Here is a 13406-nt window from a genome sequence, read left to right as displayed (position 1 = left end):
TTGCAATTTTCTACATTGTAGAATAATAGTGAAGACCTAAACAATGAAATTACACATGGAATCGTGTACCAAAAAGGTGTTAGAAGAATCTAAAATATATTGATTTAAGTAGCCAGCATTTGCCTTGACAGCTTTGTATACTCTCAACCAGCTTCACCTGGAATGCTTTCCCAAAAATCTTGAGGTAGTTCCCACATATGCTAAGAAGTTTTTAGCTGCTTTTCCTTCACTCTGTTGACCAAACCATCTCAATTGGGTTGAGGTTGGGTGATCTGATGCTCCTTGGTCAAATAGCCCTTACACAGCCTGGTGTGTTTTGGGCCATTGTCCTGTTGAACAAATAGTCAAATAGTCAAACAAATAGTCCCACTAAGTGCAAATCAGATGGGATGCTGTATTGCAGCAGAATGCTGTGGTAACCATGCTGGTTAAGTGTGCTTTGAATTCTAAATAAGTCACTGTATTACACAGTATTACCAGCAAAGCACCATGCCAACACCACCTCCATGCTTCACGGTGGGAACCACACATACGGAGATCATCTGTTCACCTACTGTCTCACAAAGACATGGCGGTTGGAACCAATTTGGACTAATCAGAACAAAGGACAGATTTCTACTGGTCTAATGTCCATTGCTCTAGTTTCTTGGCCCAAGCAAGTCTCTTCTTATTGGTGTCCTTTAGTAGTGTTTTCTTTGCAGCAATTCAACCACGAGGGCCTGATTCACGCAGTCTCCTCTGAACAGTTGCTTTTGAGATGTCTTACTTGAACTCTGAGAAGCATTTTTTGGGGGGCTACACTTTCTGATGCTGGTAACTAATGAACTTATCCTCTGCAGCAGAGGTAACTGGGTCTTCCTTTCCAGTGCTGGTCCTCATGACAGCCAGTTTCATCATAGTGCTTGATGGTTTTTGCAACTGCACTTGAAATGTTCAAAGTTCTTGAAATTTTTTTGATTGACTGAACTTCATGTCTTGAAGTAATGTTGAACTGTCATTTCTCTTTGCTTATTTGAGCTGTTCCTGCCATAATATGGACGGTCTTTTACATACCACCCCTACCTTGTTACAACACAACTGATTGGCTCAAACTCATTAAGGAAATTCCACAAATTAACTTTAAACAAGGCACACCTGTTACTTGAAATGCATTCCAGGTGACTACCTCATGAAGCTGGTTGAGAGAATGCCAAGAGTGTGCAAAGCTGTCATCAAGGCAAAGGGTGGCTCCTTTGAAGAATCACAAATATAAAATATGTTTTGATTTGTGTAACACAATTTTTAATTTTTTGGGTTACTACATTATTTCTTAATTTGATATCTTCACTATTCTACAATGTAGAAAATAGTAAACATAAAGAAAAACCCTTGAATGAGTAGTTTTGACTGAGTGAGGCAGGCAGTGCGGCAGAAACGTGAGTTTCCTGGAGGAGGAAGTGTGTGATGTCAGCAGGCTCCCAGAGGATGGTGACACGTGTGGGTCTGGTAGCCAGGCAGATGCCAGAGCAGTGATATGGGAGGTATTCCCGTGGGGACTGAATCATTGTATGTCTGTGTGTATTTGTAAGGTGGACATGCAGGGCAGTGGTGAAAGAATCGCAGGGTTGAATGCGTCTCTGGTGTCTGTCTTATGTAAACAGGAAATTAGATGGGAGATCTCCATGTCCTCACTGTCAGTCATTAGGAGTGAATGAGGTAACTGAGCCTGCTGAGCCACTAATACGGCTATTCCCAAACTGAGGAACGCCAAATAAAAATGTGATTCACATTTTCAAACAGTCATTTAGATTTTCCAGCAGGGCTATACATTTGGGTGATGTTTTTTTAATGCCCGAGTAGCCTCGTTTCACTGCCAAAAATAAAATGAAACCATCTAGTGTTCAGCCAAATAACACAATGTCAAAGACAGGTCACTAAAGGGAGAACATTGCTTCAGAAAGAACATATACATTTTGTTTCTGCTATTTACAAGAAATGTACAGGTTATGTGTGTCACAGCTTGGTAGTGCTAGATGCACCAATGAACAGAACACCACAGAGACGAGAGCTGAGAAAGGCTACTGGTACAAACAAAGTATGACATTTTACAAAACAAACAACCCCAGAGACGAAGGACAGCATCGAGGGCTATGTGAGAGCGGAAGTGAGGCTGAATTCCCTGAAAAAGGGGAATAATAAAGCTTGTGGAGCATTAGCAGTTGGCTGCATCTGTTTGTATGGCAGTTTATGATAAAATGATGAATGTTAAATTGTGCTGTTACATATTTGCAACCTTGAGTAAAAATGTAATTCAAGAGTCTGTCTGGAGACAGTGTGCTTTGCTTTGGCCTCGTAGAAGAGGCCTAATTTCAAATAGATATGTCTCATAGTACAATATAGTGAATTTATAGAGTGCCTTCAGAAAGTTTTCATACCCCTTGACTTATTCTACTTTTTGTGTGTTACAGCCTGAATTCAAAATTGATGAAAAATATTTGTTTCCTCCATCTACACACAATACCTCATTATAACGACAAAGTTAAAACGTGTTTTCAGAAATGTTTGCAAATGTATTGAAAATGAAATACAGAAATATCTCCTACACATAAGTATGCACACCCCTGAGTCAATACTTTGTAGAGCCACCTTTGGAATTGATGACAGCTGTGAGTCTTTCTGGGTAAGTCTCTAAGAGCTTTCCACACCTGGATTGTGCAACATTTGCCCATTATTCTTTTTTTTTTAAACTCTTCAAGCTCTGTCAAATTGGTTGTTGATCATTGCTAGACAACAATTTTCAGGTCGTGCCATAGATTTTCAAGGAGATTTAAGTGAAAACAAGTGTAACTCATCAGCAACTCAGAAACATTCACTGTCTTCTTGGTAAGCAACTCCAGTGTAGATTTGGCCTTGTGTTTTAGGTTATTGTCCTGCTGAAATATGAATTAATCTCCCAGTGTCTTGTGAAAAGCAGACTGACCCAGGTTTTCCTCTAGGACTTTTTCTATGCTTAGCTCCATTCTGTTGATTTTTTATCATTATAAACTCCCCAGTCCTTAACAATCACAAGCATGCCCATGACATGATACAGCCACCACTACGCTTGAAAATATGAATGGTACTCAGTATAGTTTTGTATTGGATTTTCCCCAAACATAACACTTTGTATTCAGGACCAAAAGTTAATTGCAGTGTTACTTTAGTGCCTTGTTGCAAACAGGATGCATGTTTTTTGGTCACCTCCCTGACAAAGGTCCTTCTCACCCGATGGCCCAGTTTGGCCAGGCAGCCAGATATAGGAAGAGTCTTAGTAGTTCCAAACTTCTTTCATTTAAGAATGATAGAGGCCACTGTGTTCTTGGGGAACTTCAAAGCTGCATAAATGCTTTGGTACCCTTCCCCAGGCCTATGCCTCAACACAATCCTGTCTCGAAGCTCTACGTACAATTCCTTTGACCTCATGGCTTGGTTTTTGCTCTGACATACACTCAACTGTGGGACCTTATATAGACAGGTTTGTGCCTTTCCAAATCATGTCCAATCAATTGAATTTAGCCCAGGTGGTCTCCAATCAAGTTGTACAAACATCTCAAGAATGATCAATGGAAACAGGATGCACCTGAGCTCAATTTTGAGTCTTATAGCAAAAGGTCTGAATACTTACGTAAATACGGTATTTCTGTTTTTCATTTTTTATACATTTGCAAAAAATGTTTAACTGATTTCGCTTTGTCATTATGGGTTATTGTGTGTAGACTGATGAGGATGTCTTTTTAATTTTTAATCAATTTTAGAATAAGGCTGTAACGTAACAAACTGTAGAAAAAGTAAAGGGGTCTGAATACTTTCCAAATGCACTGGATATCCTCCCATTTTCCCATCTCCAACTTTGTTACAACGTGTTTATGCATTGTTATACATCAATATCCATATCCTAGACCTAGAAGACTACTGAGACTACTGAAATAATTCATCCTCATAGATGTTTGAAGAATAAGGTTAATGAAATGATAAAGTCTGCAATGTTCAATGGACAAGATATAATGACAAAAATGCAATAAGAGAAAAATATAGGCCTACCCTCTTTCCCCTGCCTCTAAAATGCTACTGTTCCACGGAGGTGTGGTTCCTACAATGGAACCCTCTCATACCTAAACCTGGCCTGTTGTCTTCTTGTTAATGCCAATTCCTTCCCCACCTTTCCTTGACACATTAATCTTTAAAAAGTTTAGTTTAAAAAAACTATGACTCAAGCTGCCAAAACCACAGGTGTAACTGAGCCTCGCTATTGGTGGCCTGATCTTTCCTCTGCCCTGCCCAGAATGGTGTTCATAAGAACCAGAGAAATGGACACATCCAAAAACCCTCCTCAAACCAACCATCATTTGCACATTGTCATTCTACACAGAAAAGCTAAAGATGTCAACCCTTTCAGTAGAAATACTTAAAAGGTATACACAAACACTGTTGTGTTTATTGTAGAACAGAAGAAAGGAACACACTCAAAATATCCCAGACAGGCATTCAGCACAGTAATCCTATTAACTAAATAGGCATCATATTTCCTTGAAAATTCAAGAATGAGCATCATAGTTGATCAACTATATTTAATATAAGTCCTTATGGAAGTAACGCTGCTCCGGAGAGTCAGGGGGTAATGGTCTCTCTACCAGGTGTGGGTTCAGGAGTCAGGTGTCCTACAATGCTCTGTACTGCTTATTCAATTAGTTCACCTACAGACAAAATGGCCCAATGTTCCATTGTTAGGGATCAAGTCATCTGAGACAAGTTCTGGGTATGTGTAAATGTACATGGCGAATAAAGGTGATTGTAATAGTAGACTGGTCATGGATATAGAGTGGGGCTGGTCTATGGCCTCAGGTCTACAGGGATAGCCTACCACTCATTTATATTCCATTGACACCACAGATCCACCCCACTAACCCAGCCAAGGTGACAATACACACTGCAACATCACTTTAGTGTGGGGTGTCACGCCCATGCATGGCATTCTTTACTGTGCCATACAGAGTTAATTTTACAGTGTATTTCTTTAGCAGACTATGCCCTCATTGTGTGATCGTGTTTGGCTCTGGTTATTCAAAAGCAGTAGTGTGTTTGTTTGTATTTTAGTTACTGGGTCAACATACTACGGCTGTGTGTGTGTTTAGTTGAGCCTGACTAGCTTTGAGTGTTTGTTGGGGATTCGTTGGCCTACATGCTTTTACACTTTTAGTATTTAAAATTCCTCTCCCCTCATATAGGGCCGTTTGCCATGTCCGTGTAAGCCATTTTGTACTGGACTGCTTATCACCATGGAAACTGTGTTGTGGATTGCAGTGAGTTGGAGTGCGTGTGTGTGCGACCCAGTTCTATGTGTTTATTTGCTGTCCACTTTATTAAATTGTCATGTGAGCTCTATTAAACTGAGGCTACAGTGACAGGGATTCCCGAGTGGATATGGGGAGGGAAACAAGTTTCTTAGCTACCAGCTAAAGCACAGAAATACATAGGCCTATCTTTTCATGTAGAATGGCAAGCTGGATTCTTATTGTGTTACTTTTTATGATTACTTTTTTATTTTAGCCTACTTGGTATTTTAGTCCTGGCTAAATTCCCAATCTGGCCCTCATATCATCATGGTCACCTAATAATCCCCAGTTTACAATTGGCTCATTCATCTTCTTTCCCTTGTAACTATTCCCCAGGTCGTTGCTGTAAATGAGAATGTGTTCTCAGTCAACTTACCTGGTAAAATAAGGGTTAAATAAATACAAATGTAGCCAAATGATGCTTGTTGTGAAGTCATCCAATGAGATCATGATTCATTCATTGAGATTATTATTCATCTGTAAAATAAAACTTCCCTCTTCCATGTCCTTCCTTCTTGTGTGCTATCTCACTGTTTTTCCCCTTCAGCATTCAACTCCTCCCTTCATATCTGCTGTGTTGGAGTTTGTCCTGGCTGAAAAATCTCTGACATTCTGTTGTTTTTAAACCATTGTGTAAATTAATTCATAACATTGTCTAGGTCCATTATATGATTAATGATGCCCTGGCTTTAACAGGGCATTACATATTAGTGGTCTGTTTATAGCTCAGTCTCCCTTGTCTTTCTCCTGCCATCAGAAAGAAAAACTATTTGTCACAACTTGGAGACAATAGCAACAACACAAATTAATTATCTTGCAATATTCTCTTGTAAAGACAACCCCTCTAAAATCAAACTATGCATAGAAATGCAAAACTATGAGAATAGCATAATTCATTTTTCTAATATTCCATTATTTAGAAAATATCTTAAAAATATAAATGTACATATCCATTTGAATTTACTTTGTATAAAACAATTATTTTTTAATGTTCTACTTGAATTATATGCTCTTTCATTATTCACCATCACATAAAATGCGGAACTTAAAAATGGAAAATCAAAATGGATGCTGCCAACAGCATATCACTGGAAAATGTCATCCTGGCACATTCTTGCAAAAAGGTACAATGTCACAGTAGCTAGATGGTAGTCAATGAGAACAGGGTTGACGTTTTTGTCAATACATTGCAGTCAATGGGATAAGATGAGTGCCACAGGGTTTAAGTTTTTTACAACACATTGCAGTCAATGGAAAAAGATGAGTGTCACAGGGCTAACATTTCTCTTGTTAATCTCATGTCTGTCTCTCTCTCACTTTCTACCTCCTCTTTATCCCCCCATTCTGTTCTCTCTCCCTCCCGCTTATTTCACCCCCTCCGCCCTCTCTCTCCACTTTCTTCCTCACTCTCCCACTTCTCTCTCTCTCCCTCCTCCCCCTCTATTCTCTCTCCCGCCTTCTTTCCCTCCCTCCCTCCCTCCCTCCCTCCCTCCCTCCCTCCCTCCCTCCCTCCCTCCCTCCCTCCCTCCCTCCCTCCCTCCCTCCCTCCCTCCCTCCCTCCCTCCCTCCCTCCCTCCCTCCCTCCCTCCCTCCACCTCCTCTCATTTCTCTCTCCCTCTCCCTCCTCTCTCTCCCCTGTCCCTTCTTCCCCCCTCTCCGTCCCTCCCCTTCCCTCACACTCCCCCTTCTCTCTCCCTCCCTCCTCCCCCCTCCATTCTCTCTCTCTTCTCTCTCCCACCTCTGTCTGTTGACTCTCTCTCCCCCTCTCTTTCACCCCGTCTCCTCTCCCTCCTCCCTTCCTCTTTCACCTTCTCCCTCTCTCTCTCCCCCTCCCTCAGATTTAGCTGTGACCCTTGATGATGATGATCAAAATATTTATTGGTCTGATGTGATTAATAAGGGGCATCCAGACACTGTACTTGATGAATTACTTCTTCCAATCATTGATAAACATGCACCTGTTAAGAAACTGACAGCTCCATGGATTGACAAGGAATTGAAAACCTGTATAGTTGAAAATGGAATTGCTAATAAGTCTGGCTTCACATATGTCTAGCTGACTTACTGCAAACTGAGAAATTATGTGACTAAACTCAACAAAAATGAGAAGAAACTATATTATAAATAATTTGTTGGCAATTTTTGAAATTATAACTTCATTGACAAAGTGGGCAAACTTAGGCAGGAAATGCCAACAACGAACAGTGAGCCATCGTATTCATGCTTAAAAATGTTAAAAAATAGGAAAAAAAATGCATTGTAAGTTCGAATTTTGTTAAGTTAGTATGGGAGAGGTGGAGAAATTATTGTTATTGCTCAAAAATGACAAACCTCCTGGCATTAACAACTTAGATGAAAAGCTACCGAGGATGGTAGCTGACTCTATAGCCACTCCCATCTGTCATATCTTTAATCTGAGCCTAGAAGAAAGTGTTTGTTCTCATGCCTGGAAGGAACCCAAATAAATTCCGCTACTCAAGAGAGGCAAAGAGGACCTATCAGCTTGCTGTCAGCTCTTAGCAAACTGTTGGAAAAAATGGTGTTTGACCAAATACAATGCTATTTCTCTGCAAACAAAATAACAACAGACTTTCAGCATGCTTATAGAGAAGGGCACTCAACATGTACGGTACTGACACTGATTACTGGTTGAAAGAAATTGATAAAAGAAGATTGTGGGAGTTTTATTGTTAGATTTCAGAACAGCCTTTGATATTATTGACCATAACCTGTTGTTGAGAAAACGTATGTGTTATGGCTTTTCAGCCTCTGCCATATTGTGGATTCAGAGCAATCTATCAAAATATTTATTTAATTGAAGCTTCTCTTATGTCAAACATGTAAAGTGTGGTGTACTGTAGTTCTCTAGGCCCTCTATTTTCTATTTTTACCAATGACCTGCCACTGGCATTAAAGAAGGCATGCGTGTCCATGTATGCTGATGATTCAACCATATCCGCATCAGCAACCACAGCTAATGATGTCACTGAAACCCTTAACAAAGAGTTGCAGTCGGTTTTGAAATGGGTGGCCAGTAATAAAATGGCCCTGAACATCTCTAAAACTAAGAGCATTGTATTTGGTACAAATCATTCCCTACATTGTAGACCTGCAGTTCTAGACCTAAGTGCTGCAAGCTCAAATCAAATCAAAATGTTATTTGTCACAGTGAAATGCTTACTTACAAGCCCTTAACAAACAATGCAGTTTTAAGAAAAAATAAGTGTTAAGAAAATATTTACTAAAACAAAAGAACAAAAAGAAGAAAATATGGGGGGAGGGGGGGGGGGGGGGTGTCAATGCAAATAGTCAGTGTTGCCATTTGGTTAGCTGTTCAGGAGTCTTATGGCTTGGGGATCTAGACTTGGCGCTCCGGTACTGCTTGTCGCATGGTAGCAGAGAGAACAGTCCTATGACTAGGGTGGCTGGGGTCTTTGGCAATTTTTAGGGCCTTCCTCTGACACCGCCTGGTATAGAGGTCCTGGATGGCAGGTCCCTCCCTCACCCTCCTCTCATGTCTCCTTCTTCCTCCTCTCTCCCTTCCCCTCCATTCTCCAGTCCTTCTTTCCCTCCCTCCCTCCCTTCCATGCCTCCCCATCCTCTCATCTCTCCCTCTTCTTCCACTCTCTCCCTCCTCTCTCCCATAGACAGGCCGGCAGACAGACAGACGGACGGACGGACGGGCAGACGGGCAGGCAGGCAGGCTGGCTGGTTGACAGATAGACAGACAAACACAGACAGTTTCAAGTCAATAGAAAAAAATGGAACAATATCCTCTTCAGAATTCATTCAAGAATTCATAACAAGGCTCTTAGCGTCTAGAACTGTAAGGCCATTGTGTCCAATGGATGTCAAAAATGCTTTTGGGTCGATTTACTTCAAATGTTATATGCCGGGTCCCGCGTTCACAAATATGTAAAATTTGGGAAGATTAAACCTTTTCAACACTTCAAAATCTCCCCTATGACCCCCAATTAAGTCACTTCTTGTAATCTAAGGAAGCTGAAATTCAATGTACAATGCCCTGAGTTTCTACAGTGGACCGTTCTACAGAGGACGGAAGACAGTGTTTTTGTGCTAAAGAGGGTTGAACCAAGGCCTTATACCTTTTAAAGGGTTAAGAAAGGATGTTATAATAAACTGTAAGGTCTCCTCTTCAGGAGATCTCTGTGTGTGTGTTAAAACCTGTTTTGAGTGTTGTGACCTTTAGACACTATCAGAAGGCGTCTACATTCAGACTCTTCCTGTCTGGATCCCACCGTGGTTATCTGGTTTTCTGAGAACACAAGGCTGCCACAGACCTGATGAAACCAGCCCCCTGTCAGAAGAGGCTTGCACTTGTTCACCTTGTTATGACCCTATACTTGTGATGAAAGGTTAAGTTTCGGTCAAACCCACTTTGAGTTTTTACTTGCTGATAAGATGGTTCCTGCTGTCAGGGGGAGGTTAGATTTATTAAAATGTTGTTGCCAGGGAAAGTTATGTGAGGGGGATTGGGGAGGCTATATAAGTTACAGGATGTCTTAGACATTTTGCAGAACTTGGGGTGAACTATCATATGCTGTTAAACTGTACTCTGTACCAACTTCTGCCTACAGTTGTATTACTAAAAGGAGTATTTTAATTCTTAAACAAAGAGTCTGTGTTTCCTTTCCATTACTAATGTATGTTTAATAATTATATAGACCTGATCATTTGTTGAGGAAATTTACCAACAGTGCAGCTACAGTGCAGAGCTAACTCTAACCCTGACCCTGACCCTAACCTTAACCCTCACTTCATCTCTACATCTTGGCTCAACCCTTCTGCCGATGTCACTCAAAACACATTAACTCTAGGTCAGGCTTCAAGTGAGGCCTACCTTTCTGACATGTAGTTGGGCAAGGGGAAATGTATCAACCTAATCTCCAAAGTGAACCAGTTGATATCGGTAGGTCTAGGCTGCGAAACAGAGGTGATTGCAGTTGAGAGGATGAGGGAGAGAAGTAAAGGTCCCGGGGTTGTGAAGGTGGAGTGTCGGTCTGTGGAGGAGAAAGTGGCTCTGTTATGGAAAAAACAAAAGCTGCGAGGCCTTCCTGATTATAATAAAGTCTTCCTTCGATCAGCCAAGTCCCACACCGATCATCTTATAGAACTGAGCTTCAAGACGCTGCTGAGGCAAATACCAGCAGGAAAGGACTATTTCGTCACAGGAAGCGCACAGGTCATGAAACGAGATCAACCAGAAGGACAACGCGGACAAGGACATGGGGTGGACAGACCTACAACATACTGAGGGGCTTTCCATCCCCTACAAGATTCAATTTAAATAGCGCATTGGAATGTTAACAGATGGACTACATTGAACAGTAAATTACGAATAACAATACTAAAATCCTTAAACACAGACGTTATCTCAATAAATGAAACTCATTTGCGTCGACAAGAAATGATTGATATTGAAGGGTATGTATGGTATGGACACAACAGAAAAACTCATGTGAAAACCCCTAAGGGTTCTGGGGAAGTGGGAATATGTGTAAAGTCTGATCTGATGAAAGCATATAAAATTGAAATGATCGATAAAGCCATAGAAGGAATTATTGGTTTGCGCTTTGAACATAGGGAGTCAGATGATTGTTTCGTTGTGTTTTCATGCTATTTGCCACCTAAGTAGTGTAGTCCACATGGGGTAGAGATGCATGCTCCTTCTATTGTCATATGTTAAGTCAAGTATACCGAAATACAGAAGCAGATGCTATTTACATATGTGGGGATCTTAACAGTGGAATTGGGAGGTTAGATGACTATATAAATTATATTATTGATATTCCATCACATGTTGCTTTGGATGGCTTTGTTAGTCATCATGGGGAAACCCTATTAGAATTCCTTTGGCACTCTACAATGTGTATCATTAATGGAAGGATATGCCCCTTAAGTGATAACTTTACATCCATATCTGGCAAAGGAAAAGCTGTGGTGGACTATATGGTTACCCTCCACGACTGTCTAGAAACATGTTTGGAATTGAAGGTGATCTCCTAGACAGATGGTTGCAGAATGCAGATGTTCTGACTTAATTGGACAAAAAAAGTAGACCTCCTGATCATTCTCTTTTATTTATGATATTTTCTGTTGGCCACAAATGTGCATCACTTGGGACAAAATATACATACCCCGAATAGGCCTAAATGTAAGAAAATAAATGTGCCAAATGACTTTCTATGTTCTGAAATGGTATTTAGAGCTCTGGTGGAAATCATCAAAACTCTGCTAAGATGCAAAGAAGCAACATTTGATTTAGATGTGTGGTATGAAAAATGTTGTGATATTATATATTCTGAAATGGGGAAAGAATTATTCAAATATAGAATACACCCCCAAGTCCAGGAAGGTGTACCTACGGTTACCTACTGCAACCGAGCAGTTAAGGGATCTATGGTCAGTAATACGCAAGGCTGAGTGCTTATTTTTACAGTGACAAGATAGAAATACAAGAGAACAGTGTAGGAAGGAATTGAAGAAAAAACAGCATGTGTTTGATAAAAGACTGCGCCTATTTAATTAAACAACGATATCAGAGAGGGCCGTTATTACACCTTGAGGAGATACAGACATGAAATCCTCAACAGTTTTGGAGCCAAATTAACAAGTTAGGACCAAAACGATATAAGAAAATTCCAATGGAAGTCAGGGAAGAGCAGGATCGGCGGAACTCTGATATTACACAGGTACCTAAGGAGTGGGAGAAGGGGTTTGCTAGCTTGTTCTCAGGTAAAGAAAATGTGGCATATTTTGAGGAAGAATTTTATAAAGACATATGTTCCCTGAAAACTAAAATGGAAAATACAATGTTAGAACCCTCGTTTTTAAATGAGGAGCTGTCTGTGGAGGTGATAAGAAGGTGATTGACGCTGCAAAAATGGGAAAGCGTTTGACATCGATGAACTGCCTAATCCCCTAAATGAATTCATGTCCTATATGATTTGCCTGGGCAACTGAAATGTCTGACATTTTTCAAGAGTCTGACTGTGAACATCTGTACAAAAACAAAATGAAGGGAAACATAGATATGATTAAAAAACAACTGTTGACGTAAAAAATGGGTGGAGGAGATGAATTATAAACCCAAATTGAGAACCTTTTGTTTGATTAAGGGTAAAATTTGTGTGAGAGATATATTATGTATAACCTACCTAAAAGCAAGAGATCGCTATGTGCACAGGTAAGATCAGGGATATTGCCTCTGCCTATTGAAACAGGTAAGATCAGGGATATTGCCTCTGCTTATTGAAACAGGTAAGATCAGGGATATTTCCTCTGCTTATTGAAACAGGTAAGATCAGGGATATTGCCTCTGCTTATTGAAACAGGTAAGATCAGGGATATTGCCTCTGTGTATTGAAACAGGTAAGATCAGGGATATTGCCTCTGCTTATTGAAACAGGTAAGATCAGGGATATTGCCTCTGCTTATTGAAACAGGTAAGATCGGAGATATTGCCTCTGCGTATTGAAACAGGTCGGTATTGTGGTGAAATGGAAGAGGAAAGACAATGTAACTATTGTGACTGTGAAGAAATAGAGAATGAAACTCATTTTATCCTCTACTGACCTTTCTACCACGATATACGCTTGCTCTTATTCCAGAAAACATGTGGCTGAGTGATGAGGAGAAATTTGTATGTTTTTTTGTACATTGTGTATTTCCATTTGAAGAATATTTAAATAAAGCCTGGAATAAAATTAAATGAATTGTAAAAAAAGATATATTTATCTTCTATGTGGTTAATGTGTGTGTATATAGATTGTGTGTAGGCTTATCTCCCATATGAATCTTCTCTTTGTGCCACACTGGGTTCAAGTGACTTCTGTTTCTTGTTTTCTGTATTTATTTACATGTTATGTATGTATGTACAGTTGAAGTCAGAAGTTTACATACACTTAGGTTGGAGTCATTAAAACTCTCCACAAACTATAGTTTTGGCAAGTCAGTTAGGACATCTACTTTGTGCATGACACAAGTTATTTTTCCAACAATTGTTTACAGATTATTTCACTTATAATTCACTGT

This window comes from Oncorhynchus kisutch, linkage group LG5 (assembly GCF_002021735.2).
Source record: "Oncorhynchus kisutch isolate 150728-3 linkage group LG5, Okis_V2, whole genome shotgun sequence".
NCBI lineage: Eukaryota > Metazoa > Chordata > Actinopteri > Salmoniformes > Salmonidae > Oncorhynchus > Oncorhynchus kisutch.
Note: the sequence above shows the minus strand (reverse complement) of the source record.